Source organism: Coregonus lavaretus (assembly GCF_964263955.1).
Source record: "Coregonus lavaretus genome assembly, contig: HAP1_SCAFFOLD_2785, whole genome shotgun sequence".
NCBI classification, from domain to species: Eukaryota; Metazoa; Chordata; class Actinopteri; order Salmoniformes; family Salmonidae; genus Coregonus; species Coregonus lavaretus.
In genome coordinates, this window is record NW_028162360.1 from 15,829 (window position 1) to 33,608 (window position 17,780).

The window sequence follows — 17,780 nt, forward strand, 5'->3', positions numbered from 1 at the left end:
GGTTAAGGTTAGGAGAGAAAAGTGATGTATGTTCTATACTGTACTAGGCCTCTCTTGTCTGTGCAGTGTTTTTAGACTCTTACCTGGGGCTGAATGTGGGAGAGAGCGAGAGAGACATGTCTGCCTGTTGGTGGATAGCTTTTTGTCATCTCTCTATCTCTGGCTTTCTATTTCTCTTTCTCTTTCTCTCTCCCCTCTCTTTCTCTTTCTCTCTCCCCTCTCTTTCTCTTTCTCTCTCCCCTCTCTTTCTCTTTCTCTGTCCCCTCTCTCTTTCTCTCCCTCCCTCTCTCCCCTCTCCCTCAGTCACTCCCTCTCTGTCTCTTCTATCTTTCTTTCTTTCTTTCTCTCTCTCTCTCTTTCGCTCCCTCTCTCTGGAGGCCAGCCCAACTGCAGGGCGCACGTGAGTTCCACATGCTTCTTCATTAGATTCAGGACTTGACACACACACTACCACTCTTCTGCTTTCTCTGTCCTCCCTCTGTGCTGTTCTGTTAGGTTCCTGGGTTTAGCTATAATCATTTCTGGTGCTAGTTTATTTCTCCTCTGACGTTGACATTTTACATTTACATTTTAGTCATTTAGCAGACGCTCTTATCCAGAGCGACTTACAGGAGCAATTAGGGTTAAGTGCCTTGCTTAAGGGCACATCGACAGATTTTTCACCTAGTCGGCTCGGGGATTAGAACCAGCGACCTTTCGGTTACTGGCACAACGCTCTTACCCACTAAGCTACCTGCCGCCCTAGTTGACTCCACTCAGGGCCTCTGGATGGTTTTAACTGCATTTGAATGTGGACAGTACAGACCCCACACACTGCCATTCTTACTCTCCCACCATTAAGTGGTCTTCGATCGACACTATTGACATTCTTCTGTTGTTCATTCGCTAGATAGTTTTGAGTTGTGAAAACAAGAGAACCTTGAAGTGTTGTGGGGCATTAGGTTGTAGCTTTTACATCCATTAGGCCCACTAATGAGATCCACTGACTGTGGATAATGCAACCAAATGAAGTGGAAACTGTAGTTGTCTTGTTTGTTGCCTTAGTTTACGAAGTTCAAATCTATTAGAGAGGAACATCCATTAGTTCTCCTGAGTCCTGGTAAATTTGCTGATTCACTCAGTCCATTGCCTCAGTTATTAAAGTGGTCAGCCCGCAGCTTGTTTTCCTACGTTTATGGTTTGGCTGCTGTGACAACCATGGGTTCTGGAATTTAGAAGGGGAAACTGGAAAACACCTGGTTCCTACTTGAGCTATTCATGTTCATGTATCCCTGTTCATTGCTTTGGCAAATGCCGTTAGGAAGTGTGCATTGCATTGATGCTTATTGAGAGGGCAACCTTGGCCAAAAGGTAGCCTATTGTTTTGGTGTAATCGTGCTTTTCATCACGATCACACAAAGGACAATCTTTTGTTAAGAAGTGTGTGCGTGTGTGTGTGTGTACACGCGTGCGTGCACCAGGGCCACGTTCAGTTGCAAAACATTCTCGAACATTGCATGAATAGAGCCAACGTTATTCCTCATTCAACATGTCAGTCATGTTTGTTCTACATACCATATTTCTATCTGAACGTTCCAAAACGTTGTGTCCTGCATCTCCGCCCTACCTAACAGTGACACCCTCTGGAGAAGCCTCGACTTCTCTCCATCCTGTCCATTTCTCCATTAACCCTTGTGTTTTAGAGTCTATTGAGAATTAGTGGCATACTGTGACTTTTGTGTAAACTTCTTCCTCTCAGGAGTTAATTACAAGATGTTATGCAAATCTTTAAAAAATATATGATTTTATCATGTGATGGTTTGACTTCACCAGGGATTCTTTTAAGGAACAAAACTTTTTCCCCACAAATGCAATGGCAAATTTCACAACCATTTTACTTTTATTTCCGCATCTCAATCATTGCTTATTAAAGGTCAGTTTAGGTTGCAGGCATTCATTGCTGCCTTATGTTTCCCAACTCAGCCATGACTTAGAAAAATGTTGTTGAAAATATTTAGGCCGATTGTTTGTTGAATAATTTATTGTTTAACAGTTTTTATTCATGTAATATTTTATTCCTGTGAATGTGTGTGAACGAACGATAACATCTCTTGTGATATTAATAAAACAGTGACTTTTTCACTTAACAAATTGATCAAATGTATCCAATTTCATGCAATTCATATTAATAAATTTGATCATAGCTATCATGGTAGCATTTTATTTCACAAGAGGCCACAAAATAAGTTAATCAATGCCAAGCCAGTACGTGAGCACTTCTCTTATAGGAAACCATTGCAACATTGTGTTCCATCAGTGAGTTGAACAAAAGCATCACAGACGTTTTCATTTAACCTGAATACTTTCAACAGACCCTACCTCCTCTTCTGATCAACCCTCACTCTACAAGGAGGAGCACCATGCAACATTACAAACAAGAGTTTTGGGATGATATGCGGTAGTGAATGTATTAGCCTATGTACCTTCTTTATAGTAGATGCTGCTTGCATTATGATGTATGTGTAAGTAATTGATGTCAGTTGGTTTAAGCATATAATTGAGCCTCCAGATCATCGCCCCCAGCTGACCCCCCCCCCCCCCCCCCCCCCTGTCCTTCAGTCCCTCCTCTCTCTCTCGCTCTCTCTCTCTCTCACACTCACTCACTCTCTCTCTCTCACACTCACTCACTCTCTCATTCTCTCTCTCTCTCACTCACTCTTAGTGCACCACCCTGTTACGTAATGGACAACAGTGATTTACCTGATGGTCTTAAAAGCTTACAGCTTCACAGAGTACAACAGACCTGACAGAGCCTCAGTAAGCCAAGCTCCCTCCCTCTACTCACCATAGCATCCCTATTTTTGGTGACCGCACTGTATCTCTCTTTCACCTCACTTAAGACTTTGTGTGATATTTCAGTCTGGTTGCATTATATATGCACAATATGCAGCACAACCTATACTTTAGGTTGACAATCAAACTCTCCTCAGCTTTGCTTCAATGACAAAGTGTAGCTTGTTCATCCAAGGCCATTTCAGAGGGGACATCAAGATGCAGTCAATCCAATCCCAGTGACTGGATGGCAAAGCGAGGTCGTTCTAGTACTACTGTTTAGCCTCTGACCAGTGACCACCATAAGCCATTGCATGTCCCTACCAGAGCACAGAGTTCAGTGGTGTGTTTTATAAAAAGGACAGGATTTGTCTAATCTTTTTAAGTGATTTACTGTCTAGTTCACATGATTTTAGAGAGGTGATTAATGGGCAGTGGACTTGGGCATTACAGTAGGCAAGCGTTCTCTCTCTCAGCCTGGATACAGGTGCAGAGCTTGGCAAACCAGCCCATGATGTTGGTACCTTGTTGGCATGGCAGTATCCGTTTTAATTCTATATCTCAAACCAGATTGGTTAAACTCTTTCTAGGACTACTTAGGCTATGGGCTCTCCCGTCACTCTCATTGACAGCCCTTTTTCTTGAAAAGTCAGGTGAAAAGGTCCTTAGAATATGTCACTGTTTCTCATGGAAAAATTATAGGAAAAACTGTTTACCAGACCATTTCCTTTTGCTACATGTAATAATATGTCACGGTCGTTGAAGGACGGGTCAGACCAAGGCGCAGCGTGAAATGCATACATGTTTATTATAAAGATAAACACACGAACCAAAACAACGTAACGTGAAGTCCTCAGGCTAAACACAATACAAGCCTCTACACGGAACAAGATCCCACAACTAATGATAGCAAACAGGCTGCCTAAGTATGATCCCCAATCAGAGACAACGAGCGACAGCTGTCTCTGATTGGGAATCACACCTGGCCAAACATAGAAATACAACACCTAGAAAGAGAACATAGAAAATACAAAATAGAACTCCACACCCTGACTCAACATACTAGAGTCCCATAAGTCAGGGCGTGACAGTACCCCCCCCCCCCCCCCCCCAAAGGTGCGGACTCCGACCGCACCAACCTGACATAACAGGGAAGGGTCCGGGTGGGCATTCCGCCTCGGAGGTGGATCCGGCTCCGGGCGTGACGACCACATTCTCTCAGCCTCCCCGTTGCGCCCCTGGTCTGGTCTGGACCTCGGCGCGCTGCTTCCCTTCCTCCCACGATGCACCAAGCCCTGTCTGGACCCTGGTGTGGGAGACCCCGAACCTGGAGAGGGGCTGACGTCTGGACCTGGATCGGCAATCCTCCCACGATGCACCAAGCCCTGTCTGGGCCCTGGTGTGGGAGACCCCGAACCTGGAGAGGGGCTGACGTCTGGGTCTGGACTGGAGCCGCTGACCGGAGCTGGACTGTGCACCGGTGGAGCGGACTGCTCTGGCTCCGGAGTGGAGCTGCTGACCGGAGCTGGACTAGACCCCGGTGGAGCGGACTGCTCTGGTTCCGGAGTGGATCCGCTGACCGGAACTGGACTAAGCACCGGTGGAGCGGACTGCTCTGGCTCCGGAGTGGAGCCGCTGACCGGTGCTGGACCAGGCACCGGTGGAACGGGCATGGGCTGTACCGGACTGGGAACACGCACCACTGGCTTGGTGCGAGGAGCAGGCACGGGCCGGGCCGGACTGGGAACACGCACCACTGGTCTGGTGCGAGGAGTAGGAACGGGCCGGGCCGGACTCGCGACACGCACCACTGGTTTGGTGCGAGGAGCAGGCATGGGCCGTACCGGACTGGAGACACGCACCACTGGCTTGGTGCGAGGAGCAGGAACGGGCCGGGCCGGACTGGGAACACTCACCACTGGCTTGGTGCGGGGAGCAGGTACGGGGCGCAGGAGATCTACGACTGTCTCCGTCCTTTACACTCCGTGCCCCGTCCTCCTCCAGTGAGGACTCCTCCTTGAGCCCCCATGAGTGCAGTGGTCGGGGCTCCTCTCTGTCGATCCCCGACCACCCATTTAGCCCCCCACATTTTTTTTCTTGGGGCTGTCTCTCCTCCTCCCCCCTGATCTCTTTCAGGGCCTCCATCTGCCTTGCTAGATCATCTCTTATCTCCCTCCAAGTCCATACTCTCTGCTCCTCCTGGGCACACTGCTTGGTCCATTGGTGGTGGGATCTTCTGTCACGGTCGTTGAAGGACGGGTCAGACCAAGGCGCAGCGTGAAATGCATACATGTTTATTATAAAGATAAACACACGAACCAAAACAACGTAACGTGAAGTCCTCAGGCTAAACACAATACAAGCCTCTACACGGAACAAGATCCCACAACTAATGATAGCAAACAGGCTGCCTAAGTATGATCCCCAATCAGAGACAACGAGCGACAGCTGTCTCTGATTGGGAATCACACCCGGCCAAACATAGAAATACAACACCTAGAAAGAGAACATAGAAAATACAAAATAGAACTCCACACCCTGACTCAACATACTAGAGTCCCATAAGTCAGGGCGTGACAGTACCCCCCCCCCCCCCCCAAAGGTGCGGACTCCGACCGCACCAACCTGACATAACAGGGAAGGGTCCGGGTGGGCATTCCGCCTCGGAGGCGGATCCGGCTCCAGGCGTGACGACCACATTCTCTCAGCCTCCCCGTTGCGCCCCTGGTCTGGTCTGGACCTCGGCGTGCTGCTTCCCTTCCTCCCACGATGCACCAAGCCCTGTCTGGACCCTGGTGTGGGAGACCCCGAACCTGGAGAGGGGCTGACGTCTGGACCTGGATCGGCAATCCTCCCACGATGCACCAAGCCCTGTCTGGGCCCTGGTGTGGGAGACCCCGAACCTGGAGAGGGGCTGACGTCTGGGTCTGGACTGGAGCCGCTGACCGGAGCTGGACTGTGCACCGGTGGAGCGGACTGCTCTGGCTCCGGAGTGGAGCTGCTGACCGGAGCTGGACTAGACCCCGGTGGAGCGGACTGCTCTGGTTCCGGAGTGGATCCGCTGACCGGAACTGGACTAAGCACCGGTGGAGCGGACTGCTCTGGCTCCGGAGTGGAGCCGCTGACCGGTGCTGGACCAGGCACCGGTGGAACGGGCATGGGCTGTACCGGACTGGGAACACGCACCACTGGCTTGGTGCGAGGAGCAGGCACGGGCCGGGCCGGACTGGGAACACGCACCACTGGTCTGGTGCGAGGAGTAGGAACGGGCCGGGCCGGACTGGCGACACGCACCACTGGTTTGGTGCGAGGAGCAGGCATGGGCCGTACCGGACTGGAGACACGCACCACTGGCTTGGTGCGAGGAGCAGGAACGGGCCGGGCCGGACTGGGAACACTCACCACTGGCTTGGTGCGGGGAGCAGGTACGGGGCGCAGGAGATCTACGACTGTCTCCGTCCTTTACACTCCGTGCCCCGTCCTCCTCCAGTGAGGACTCCTCCTTGAGCCCCCATGAGTGCAGTGGTCGGGGCTCCTCTCTGTCGATCCCCGACCACCCATTTAGCCCCCCACATTTTTTTTCTTGGGGCTGTCTTTCCTTCTCCCCCCTGATCTCTTTCAGGGCCTCCATCTGCCTTGCTAGATCATCTCTTATCTCCCTCCAAGTCCATACTCTCTGCTCCTCCTGGGCACACTGCTTGGTCCATTGGTGGTGGGATCTTCTGTCACGGTCGTTGAAGGACGGGTCAGACCAAGGCGCAGCGTGAAATGCATACATGTTTATTATAAAGATAAACACACGAACCAAAACAACGTAACGTGAAGTCCTCAGGCTAAACACGATACAAGCCTCTACACGGAACAAGATCCCACAACTAATGATAGCAAACAGGCTGCCTAAGTATGATCCCCAATCAGAGACAACGAGCGACAGCTGTCTCTGATTGGGAATCACACCCGGCCAAACATAGAAATACAACACCTAGAAAGAGAACATAGAAAATACAAAATAGAACTCCACACCCTGACTCAACATACTAGAGTCCCATAAGTCAGGGCGTGACATAATATTAGATTGGGTTCTATTGTTTTGTAAAGAAATCTGTTGCAATACATCGACTGATTTAGAGATAAATCCAGTAAATTGCATCATTACTTTACTGTTTGACACTATCATATCGTTGTCCTGTTGTTTTACTGTGTGGTTTTTTAACCTTAGTGATCTAAGGTTGGGATTAGGCTAACCTCCCTAAATCCCAGGAGTGAGGTTACAGCTCGATTGTCCACCTCAGACACCTACAGTACCATGTGACTAACGTACAGTCCAGGAGCAAAGTTATCATATGTCAAACCCTAGTAGAACTTGCATTGATCAGCTTTAGCTAGGCGTCATCCCCTACTATACTCCAAACATCCAACTTCACATCCAACTGCAAAGTCAACTGAAAGTCAGACGACAGTTAAACTCATAATAAAGTGTTCTCAAACCCAATTATCCACTCTGTTAACTCACATTATTCTTGCAATACGTGCCCTTGCTTTATAAACCTAGCTTGACAGCTTGCAACATATTCTGTCATTGATTGTACTCTAGCTTTTGTTGTTTTGAAATGAATCTGTCTTGTCATGGACCAGAGGAACTTGCTTAGTCATGCACAGGGCTTTCCTGCAAAGGTCTCAGTTTTGTTTCAAGGCAGGCAGATCATGGATAATGTCCCGTGTGGGCATTTAGGACAGAATGTGTGTTAGCATGTAGGCAATTGCGTTTGTGCTAGAGGATGCGAGTGTCTGTACTGTATTGTCTACCTGCAGTAAATCTCCTCTGAAGTAGAGCCACATTCACTCTGTTCAGAGGCTTGGAATATAATAGCGCTAGCTGTTCTCTCTCCCTCATCCTACTTGTGTCTCTCACTCTTCCTCTCTCCTACTCTCACTTTCTCCCTCTCCCTGCCTTCCTCTGGCCCTCTTTCGCTGCTCCTCCCCTCTGAGTGTGTGTGTGAGCGAGAGAGAGGGAGGCGGTGATGATCAGGATCGGGGTGGGGGGGGGTGGGGGTTGTGATGCGTGGCTGCTGCCATCTCAGTCGGCCAGTGTCACACACACACACACACACTGAGCTGGTCCTCACTCACAGAGCGCTCAGCGACGTAGCGTCTCTACCATAGCCACACAGCTCCCGGCCTCTCCTCCGTCACCTGGGACCCCCATAACAGCAGCAGCACTACAGGGACTTCTCCCCTGTTCGGCCTCTCTCCACTCCAGCATGGAGCAAGGGGAAGGCTCACAGTCGCGACGGAGGGGTAAGTGCCTGGCCGACTCTCACCTGGAGGATTTTTTTACCCCCTAGAGTCAGACTTCTATCTCGCTAACCTTCTTACCCCCCTAGATCCAGGCTGCTACCTAATTAACATGTGCTGCAAAGTCTGCTGTACTAACCTATTGTATGGCTATTGACAGGGCGTTCTATGGGGTTCTATAGATTTTCTGTAGCTGTCGGCTTGAGATGTTTAGTTTTGTGTGCATTTCTCTATTGTACAAGTGAAGGTTTTACACTTACATTTTAGTCATTTAGTGGACGCTCTTATTCAGAGCAACTTACAGTAGTGATTTTCCCAAACTTGGTATTTTAAGTGGATTTATTTACCTGGGATGACTTTTGGTGTCTGTATTGGGCTTGAGTTGTAGTAAGGCGTGTTAAAGGGATTGAAGGGAGTACTTTCTGACTCCCACTCTCTCTGGCTGTCGTACCGTGAGCCATAGGCAAACTAACATTGAGAGTGCTAGAAAGCTTACTGTACAGAGCTTCCACTGAGGGGAGCTTAGCGGTTATAAATAGTGTGTGTGGCCATTTATTACCATAGAGACTGAGACACTTGGCCTCCCCCATTAGTTCACCACTACCTGAAGCTCAGTCACACAGCACAGGTGCACAGTAGTTTCCCCTCTTTCTTGTCTTCCTACCCTCTCTGTTTGAAGGAAGCAGAAATATTGACTCGTTCTGCAGAGGGATGTTCATATGGATTCTGAAGTTTTCTTTTGCTGTGGGTCGGTTCTGTTCCAATTTTCATACTAGCTAAACATAATCAGGGACAGCAGTACTCCAGACCTCGTAAGGTAAGATTTCCAGGGTAAGGAGTACTGCTGTCCCTGATAAGAGCAGGGGTTCCCAAACTTTTTCACTCAGGCCCCCCTTCCAGCATTGGAGAACCCCCCCCCCCCCCCCCCCAAAATGAATATAATTTTATTGCAACTCTATAAATTTTGCCATGTATAATGTGTATTCATGTGATATTTGAGTGACTCAAACATTACAACAAAATCTATGGTCTAAAAAAACCTGCTGTGACATCTGTACAGGTGTATGTTAGGCGAAGTCATGACAGAGGGATTGTTAATGCTCACGCACCTGCATTCATTCATCAACACAGACAGGACATGCCTCCTCCCTACTCCTCTTCCTCTTCCTCGTTACCCTCCCCTTCTGTCTCACCCCCATACTCATCTATGTGGAAATGAGGGCACCTCCACTACTCGTTTGACCTTGTCTACAGTAGTTCACCCTGATAGGTTTGGGATTGCATGAAACTGATAGGGGGTTTATTATACTCTGCATACCCACCACATAGTTTATTTAACCCTACCCTGCTAATGGGGGACCTAAAATGGCATCTCCCAATGACCCAGGATGTAAAAAAAAATGTGGCTGGTAAGATTGTTTAACTTTTGGTTGTGTCTGCAACCATTTACCTCAGCAATGAACAACGAAATATCAAACATTTTAGGGAAAGATGGTGCTGTAGAGGAGTCTCTATGGAGTCTCACTTCCTGTTGGCAACTCATTGGCTACTCACAACCTCCTTCAACTCAACCAAATTTTGGGGGGACATTGCTTTGTAAAATGCAAATTTTCCTTTACATAAATGGACAAAATTAGTCTTGATTCTGGTCTCTTTCTCAGTTCAGTAGTGCTGTTTACAGTAGACATTGTTGCCATTGTATGCTTCACTAGAGCACATTGGTTAGGGTTTACACAACTTTCACCAATGGCAGAACAGGAAGACTAGTGAGCAACATGTAAGAATGAGTCAACCCAAGAAACATAGGCTATTATTTGCAGAACCTGCCCCTTCATTGTCTGGCCCTCAGGTCATTTTTAGAAAATATGAATGTGTTCTCAATAACAAACCTGGTTAAATAAAGGCAATAATATTGCCAAACTTCGTATCGAAAATCTGTTGGGCACCCTCTCGCTCTGATGAAAACATTTGGGAATAGGAAAGTTGTGAGAACTGGAGTTAAAGGGCATGTCGGCTATTGCTGTACTCCTGGATAACAATAATTGAAGCTAAGTTCATGCAGTGCAAGTTATGCAACTTCTCTGATTGGATGGACTGGGATTGCGTGGGTAGTTCTGGCATGTCTGCCTGTGTAGACACCTTGTAAATTGAATTTGAACGGCTAATCCTCTCTCACGATTGCAATTGAACTGTATCAATTCACCTTTGACTTTAAAGCACCGTTGCCTTACTGGGGAATACTATATCTATTTTATTGTCACATACACCAGATAGGTGCAGTGTTGTTTTATAGAGTTAGCTATAGTACGGCACCCCTGGAGCAAATTAGAGTTAAGTGCTTTGCTCAAGGGCACATCGACAGATTCTTCACCTTGTCGACTCAGGTATTTGAACCAGCGACCTTTTGGTTACTGGCCCAACGCTACCTGCCGCCCCTACGTACAATAAACTCCATTGTTGCTGTTTAGGCCTAATGATTTGGGTGAAACTGCATTGGTTTATTTTGTTGACAGTGCAGTGGTATGCTGTTGGCTGATCAATAACAATTGCTTATCCCTTGGTTTTTGAGGGGCTGTTTAGAATGGAAGTTAAGGTAAGCTTTGGTTGTATGCAATGTTCCCTCAAATATTTTTCATCACTGAGCAAATGTACTGTTTACACTAAGGCTGACCCGCTTTGAGATATTTTTAACAGTGGTCAAGTACGCTACTGTGGCTATTTGATCATAATGTAGGCCTAACAGAGTGGCCTACCATCAAAAACAATGGAGAAAATGCATCCAATATCATTTTAACATGGAAATAGCTGTTATATCGTTCAGCCTACAGTAGCAGCCAATGTGTGGTATTCAAGGTAGGCCTACAATCCATGAGACTTGAAAAAAAACATGCAGGGCTTGACATTACCCTGTTTATCCACTTGTCCTTCAGACAAGGAGTTGACTGAAAATGTTGTGTTGTTTGATGCAAGAAACCACTTTACAAAATAAAATGCATTATTATTCCCATACCATTATTACAGAGAATCAGACTAATTATGCTACCCTCTGCATATTGGCTACTTAGCTTATTCAAGCCTGTCTCAAAATACAACACTGCCCCTTTAAGACAAAATAAAATAAAGCTCTTTACCAGACTCGCTTTTCAAGGATGTCTAGAAATGCACATGTTTTGTGCTCTTGTAGGAAGCAATCACTCCCCCATTGCTGACTACAAATTATCTATAACTGGGCTAATAACTCACTAACTAGCAAAGGATATGAACAAATGTACAGATGTGGTCGCTAGCGCTCTCTTTGATCTCTAAACAAGTGCATCTACTCACGACCGCTGATGCTGTAAATACAGTCCAGTTCAAAGTGAATGGCAGATCCATACAATGGTCTATTTGCATATAGGCCTACTGCAGCTCTGATTGGTTATGGCACACCGGTCTGTGTAGAGTATGTGCCTGAGTCGTGCCTGTCAATGCAATAGAATCCTACTCCGATGTGTTCTGCTTACAACAAAATCTCTTGTACAGTGGGGAAAAAAAGTATTTAGTCAGCCACCAATTGTGCAAGTTCTCCCACTTAAAAAGATGAGAGAGGCCTGTAATTTTCATCATAGGTACACGTCAACTATGACAGACAAAATGAGAAAAGAAATTCCAGAAAATCACATTGTAGGATTTTTTATGAATGTATTTGCAAATTATGGTGGAAAATAAGTATTTGGTCAATAACAAAAAAGTTTCTCAATACTTTGTTATATACCCTTTGTTGGCAATGACACAGGTCAAACGTTTTCTGTAAGTCTTCAGAAGGTTTTCACACACTGTTGCTGGTATTTTGGCCCATTCCTCCATGCAGATCTCCTCTAGAGCAGTGATGTTTTGGGGCTGTCGCTGGGCAACACGGATTTTCAACTCCCTCCAAAGATTTTCTATGGGGTTGAGATCTGGAGACTGGCTAGGCCACTCCAGGACCTTGAAATGCTTCTTACGAAGCCACTCCTTCGTTGCCCGGGCGGTGTGTTTGGGATCATTGTCATGCTGAAAGACCAGCCACGTTTCATCTTCAATGCCCTTGCTGATGGAAGGAGGTTTTCACTCAAAATCTCACGATACATGGCCCCATTCATTCTTTCCTTTACACGGATTAGTCGTCCTGGTCCCTTTGCAGAAAAACAGCCCCAAAGCATGATGTTTCCACCCCCATGCTTCACAGTAGGTATGGTGTTCTTTGGATGCAACTCAGCATTCTTTGTACTCCAAACACGACGAGTTGAGTTTTTACCAAAAAGTTATATTTTGGTTTCATCTGACCATATGACATTCTCCCAATCCTCTTCTGGATCATCCAAATGCACTCTAGCAAACTTCAGACGGGCCTGGACATGTACTGGCTTAAGCAGGGGGACACAGCAGGATTTGAGTCCCTGGCGGCGTAGTGTGTTACTGATGGTAGGCTTTGTTACTTTGGTCCCAGCTCTCTACAGGTCATTCACTAGGTCCCCCCGTGTGGTTCTGGGATTTTTGCTCACCGTTCTTGTGATCATTTTGACCCCACGGGGTGAGATCTTGCGTGGAGCCCCAGATCGAGGGAGATTATCAGTGGTGTTGTATGTCTTCCATTTCCTAATAATTGCTCCCACAGTTGATTTCTTCAAACCAAGCTGCTTACCTATTGCAGATTCAGTCTTCCCAGCCTGGTGCAGGTCTACAATTTTGTTTCTGGTGTCCTTTGACAGCTCTTTGGTCTTGGCCATAGTGGAGTTTGGAGTGTGACTGTTTGAGGTTGTGGACAGGTGTATTTTATACTGATAACAAGTTCAAACAGGTGCCATTAATACAGGAAACGACGGGAGGACAGAGGAGCCTCTTAAAGAAGAAGTTACAGGTCTGTGAGAGCCAGAAATCTTGCTTGTTTGTAGGTGACCAAATACTTATTTTCCACCATAATTTGCAAATAAATTCATTAAAAATCCTACAATGTGATTTTTTGGAGAAAAAAATTCTCAATTTGTCTGTCATAGTTGACGTGTACCTATGATGAAAATTACAGGCATCTCTCATCTTTTTAAGTGGGAGAACTTGCACAATTGGTGGCTGACTAAATACTTTTTTTCCCCACTGTATAGTTAGTTTCGCATACTAAGTCTTGCATAGATCATTTTGTTTCGATATGTTGCATTGAAAATGGCTAATATTGCGTTGATTCAATCACAGTTCCCACAGTAAAGGGAAACGTTGAAAGTGTTAACTAATGGGGAAAATTCTAGAAAGTTGAGTGAAGTTCAATCTTGTGTTTCTCTGCACACGCTGATATTTCTTCTGCGCGGCAGTTCCGGGGGAGCTTACAGGGAACATTGGTTGTAGGCCTTCAGCATCAGTAAGATGTTTGCTTCACTAATAAGAGTTTTGACTGGGATAGGCCTAACTGTTGGGTCTTTCTCAGTCCCTACATACACACAGTGCTGCAAAGGATAGGCCCAATGTAAGACTCTTACATTACGATGCAGAAGATACTCAACCACTTAACTGACCACTGCTTGGTTAGCTTGTTTAATACATGGCCAGGCAAAGCTTTATACAACCTCTGTGGTAGTTTGACCTTTATACTATGACGTAGAAACATCAATCCATACTATACAGACTCCGACCAAAAGAACACAGTGAAAATGGCACCGCATGGGTCCCATATCTTCTATGTGAGCTGTCCTGGGTCCAGACATGGCGTGCAAGCGTTTGTTGTGCACAGATTTAGAGAAGAATGACGAGAATTCCGGTATTCTTCTAGAGCAGCCAGCCGAATCTACACAACATGGGGAGACACGCAACATCGCTGCAGAGAATAACAACCGCCAGCCCCATCAATGGATACGGTATACTCTTTCCCGACCCGCACTCATTCAGACCTCTGTGTGTATGTCTCTCTCTCGCGCGCTCTTTCGCTCTCGCTCTCTATTTCTCCCTCTTGTGTTCTCTCTGGCCGTCTCACCCACTCTGATGTTCTTTCCCTCTCTCTCGCTCTCTCCAGCTAGTTCTCTCATTTGAAGAGGTAAACCAGTCCATTGTCTGGCCTGGAGTAGCTGCCTACCTTGAAAAGGGACGAATAGGCACGTATGACGCCAGCGATGATGTGCCCACATGTCCGTAAACTAGGTCACCAGCTTGGCCTTAGTAGGCTAGCCAATATGGAACTGGACCGTGTCTCCTGGGACTTTTTCCAACTGCTCCCTCGACGTCCCTCTCTATTCCCTCCTCCTACCCCCCCCCACCCCCCCCCCCCCCCCCCCCCACACACACACACACACACATAGACACACACACAAACGTTTCATTTATTGTCAAGACTAGACACACAAATCTCCTCCTCCTCCCCCCTTTACTCACTCAAACATTGACCCACACCTCCCATGCAAACACTTCTGGTAAAATTTTTTTTTTATTTTTTTAAATGCTCCAGACACTCAACTCGTGCATAGAGAGCGAACATGCATTGCGAGGTAATCTCATTGTCATCTGAATGATATTCCAGTCCTGCACAACAACATGTCTCTGTTGGCACATAACCTAAAGAAACGGCTAAAACTAGATCCCTACATATTGGTCGTGACGGGAAGAAGAAGAAAAAAGTGTTGGGAGGTTCTCTTCTGTTGTCCTACCAATCCAGTCAATTTAAAGGAGGAGTTAGGACGGAGTGTCGCTTTGTTATCGTCCAAAAGCGGAAGTTGCATCACATGCTCTCTTTCCATTTCCCCTGAAAACCGGAACATCCGGTTGTTGGGGACTGGACAGAGGCTAGTTGGCACATGGACCTATCCTGTGAGTGTCAGGGTCAGTGTGAATTCCTTTGGCATGGTGAGGATGTGTTGATGCTCACTGTGGGACTTTGGATCTCATCACCTGCTGTGATGTCTGCTGGGATGTCTCATGATTGGACATGATACAGGTTTTCTGCAGAGTCATTGGCATTGGTCGCATCTACATTTATAGCTCTGGGAAACTGAGAATTGGTACAATACAGGATTGTTGTCTGGTTACCATTCGTTAGGTGTTTTATTTTGCTTAGATTTATGAACTTGACCTGAACCTTTTGAAGGTGTTCTTTAATATGGATTGGCTTATGATATCAGAATATGAATAACAAATGTTGAATTGTCTCTGAGAAAAATGGTCCCGTGTGGCTCAGTTGGTAGAGATTGGCGCTTGCAACGCCAGGGTTGAGGGTTCAATTCCCACTGGGGAACCAATATGAACTAGTTTGAAATGCACTCACTACTGTAAGTCGACCTGGATAAGATTGTCTGCTAAAGTACTAAAATGCTATTTTTACTTTCACTTTCCTGCTATTGCTATTGGAGCCATAAATAGTTGCTATAATCATCCATTGAAAAGCAATCCTGACTTCCAGGATTCTTGCTGGATCACTCCTCCATTGACATCCTTACACAGTGGTTCCCTTACACACGTGGCATGCTGCAAGTAGAAACGCACCACACTAATATTAGACACAGCACACAGGAATTAACCCTCGGTTCAAAGGGGATTTGATGACATTGGGATTTAGTGTCATTAAAGCCAATGATTACCTGTAGCGTGTACCTTCTGTCAGTGCGAAAGTGTGACATGGAATCGCTTCCTCTTGCCTCGGACGCCGCCACACATTTACTCACATTCCCTATATTTATGTTATCCTTCCCCACACACATTATCAATTTATTTGCAATAATCTCTTCACCCTCTACTCTACTTTAATGGCCCCTATCACAAAATGACATTCTGACTTTCTTTACAATTACCACAGGGCTTAGGATGCAAGCCTCTCATTCCCAGCAGCTGGATCAAGCAGCAAAAGTTGCACAGATGAAAGCACACAGCAGTCACAGGTCACACTCCACCAGGTCTGAATGAATTAATTTGGTTGACTCACATATTTACTTAAATGGGTGTGGAAAGGAGACACTGGCTATCGGGTGTGTTGAAATGGGAGATGCTCGTAAATGTCTCAGTAGCGCTATACGTAGGCCTACGGTATCTTAACCCCCTATGTAGAGGCTGTCTGCTACTCCGCTTACTCTAAACATTTGCTTAGCGCGATGCTCTACAGAATGCTGGGTAAAGGGCCAGCTCGGCTCACAGTTTGGTGCCAGAATGTTCTCCACATAGGCTGTTAGGCCTCAGGTGGGCCTTAGGCCACCTCTGACATTCCAGTCTGCTGTGTGTTGATATACAAGCCCTCACAAGAGGAAATGTCATCCTATTAGCCTCTGAAAACTAGCATTAGCTAAAGTAGCATTGGATAAAATATATGGGATGAATTATGCCTGCATATTTAGGTGAACAATGTAGAGCCTTGTATTGCAAAATATATTGCCTAGTGATTGCTTAATGCGATTTAGTAGGTCCTAAAACATCTTATCAACCCTTTTTGAGGGAACTTTATTTAGCATAACAGAATCATAAGATTGAGCCATTTGCTACAATTACCTCTCATTTTATTTGATTGTTGTAACAAGTCGGCTTTTAGGCCTGGTTGTAACACAGATCAAAACAACTCATTCCCATTGTTTGTTTAGTCTTCATGCTCTGTCTGGGTCAGTAGTTTTTCCTCTGTTGATGGTATCGGCTAGCCAGACTGACACTAATGCTAAAACAGAACCCATTGGAAATGAGAGTGGCTAAATAAGAAGAATCTCCACTTGCCACTGCCTTCTGTGGCGGTCTTCATTTTAGTATTTTATTGACATTCTCTTTTCTTCTGGATTTCAAGCATTAGCCAAGTCTAATTTTAATGTCAATAAAATGTAATCAATCAATGAATATGTGTTGCTTCTAGCGGACTATAATTACATACTCGTACTACATGTTTTTGAACCATCTCAACCATGAGGAGGATGTGTGTGTTCATGGTTAATCCAGAACTCCATTACAAGCTGTAATAGCTGGATCAATGAACCATTACCACCAGTGTATAGACATCGATCACCATCATGGCCCCCAATGTCCCAGTAAAGAAAATCTATGGGGCTGAGCTGAAACTCACTGAAGTGAATGTTGGAGTCATTTTGTTGTCTTCCAAACAAACTGGGCCCGTTTCCTGATAACGATGGAACTTAGGCATTCAAGAGTTTTAACAATGCATCTTTCTTACAGCGGCCAAAGATTTAACATGCGTTTCCCAAAACACCACGCAGAAAGAACGTTCGCTAAGTGCGTCGTTTGAACATGTGTCGATACTGATAGGATCGAAAGAAAGGGAGCGCTGAGCTCGGATCAGCTTTCTCCATTCAAGTATATTTTAACATTAGATTTATTTCACAGTACTGACGACAAATCAGCTCCTACAGAGATCGTACCACCTGCGGCTGCAAATAGAGCTCAATTGATTGAACATTAAATGTATTTCAATATGATTCAAATAGGCCTATAGCTTACTGTTTATATTTTAATGCAGTCATCTCAGTTTTCATTTGAAGCATCATTTTATACTGTACGTTGCTTGTTTGTATCAATTGAAAAGAGATTGGCAACTTTGTATTTGTAGTCAACTTTCTTCTGAAGTTATCTGTGATTCTATGTTTAGTGGAGATCTCCTATGTATAAAGTGACACGGGAGGTGAAAAAATGATCAAACGGCGCACTTAGCTGTTCTATGAGTGGTCTGAGGCAGGCGTAGATTATGAGTCTTT

General features: G+C 45.9%; 1 protein-coding gene across 1 annotated transcript in view; it reads left to right on the forward strand.

Moving 5' to 3' along the window:
* The first annotated feature begins 350 nt into the window (after positions 1–350).
* Positions 351–17,780, forward strand: part of LOC311119330 (solute carrier family 12 member 7-like) — a 54,683-nt gene continuing 37,253 nt past the window's right edge. Inside the window, exon 1 of the mRNA XM_084194050.1 lies at positions 351–400. The gene's annotated coding sequence lies outside the window, so the exon portion shown is untranslated. The remainder of the gene's footprint in view (positions 401–17,780) is intronic.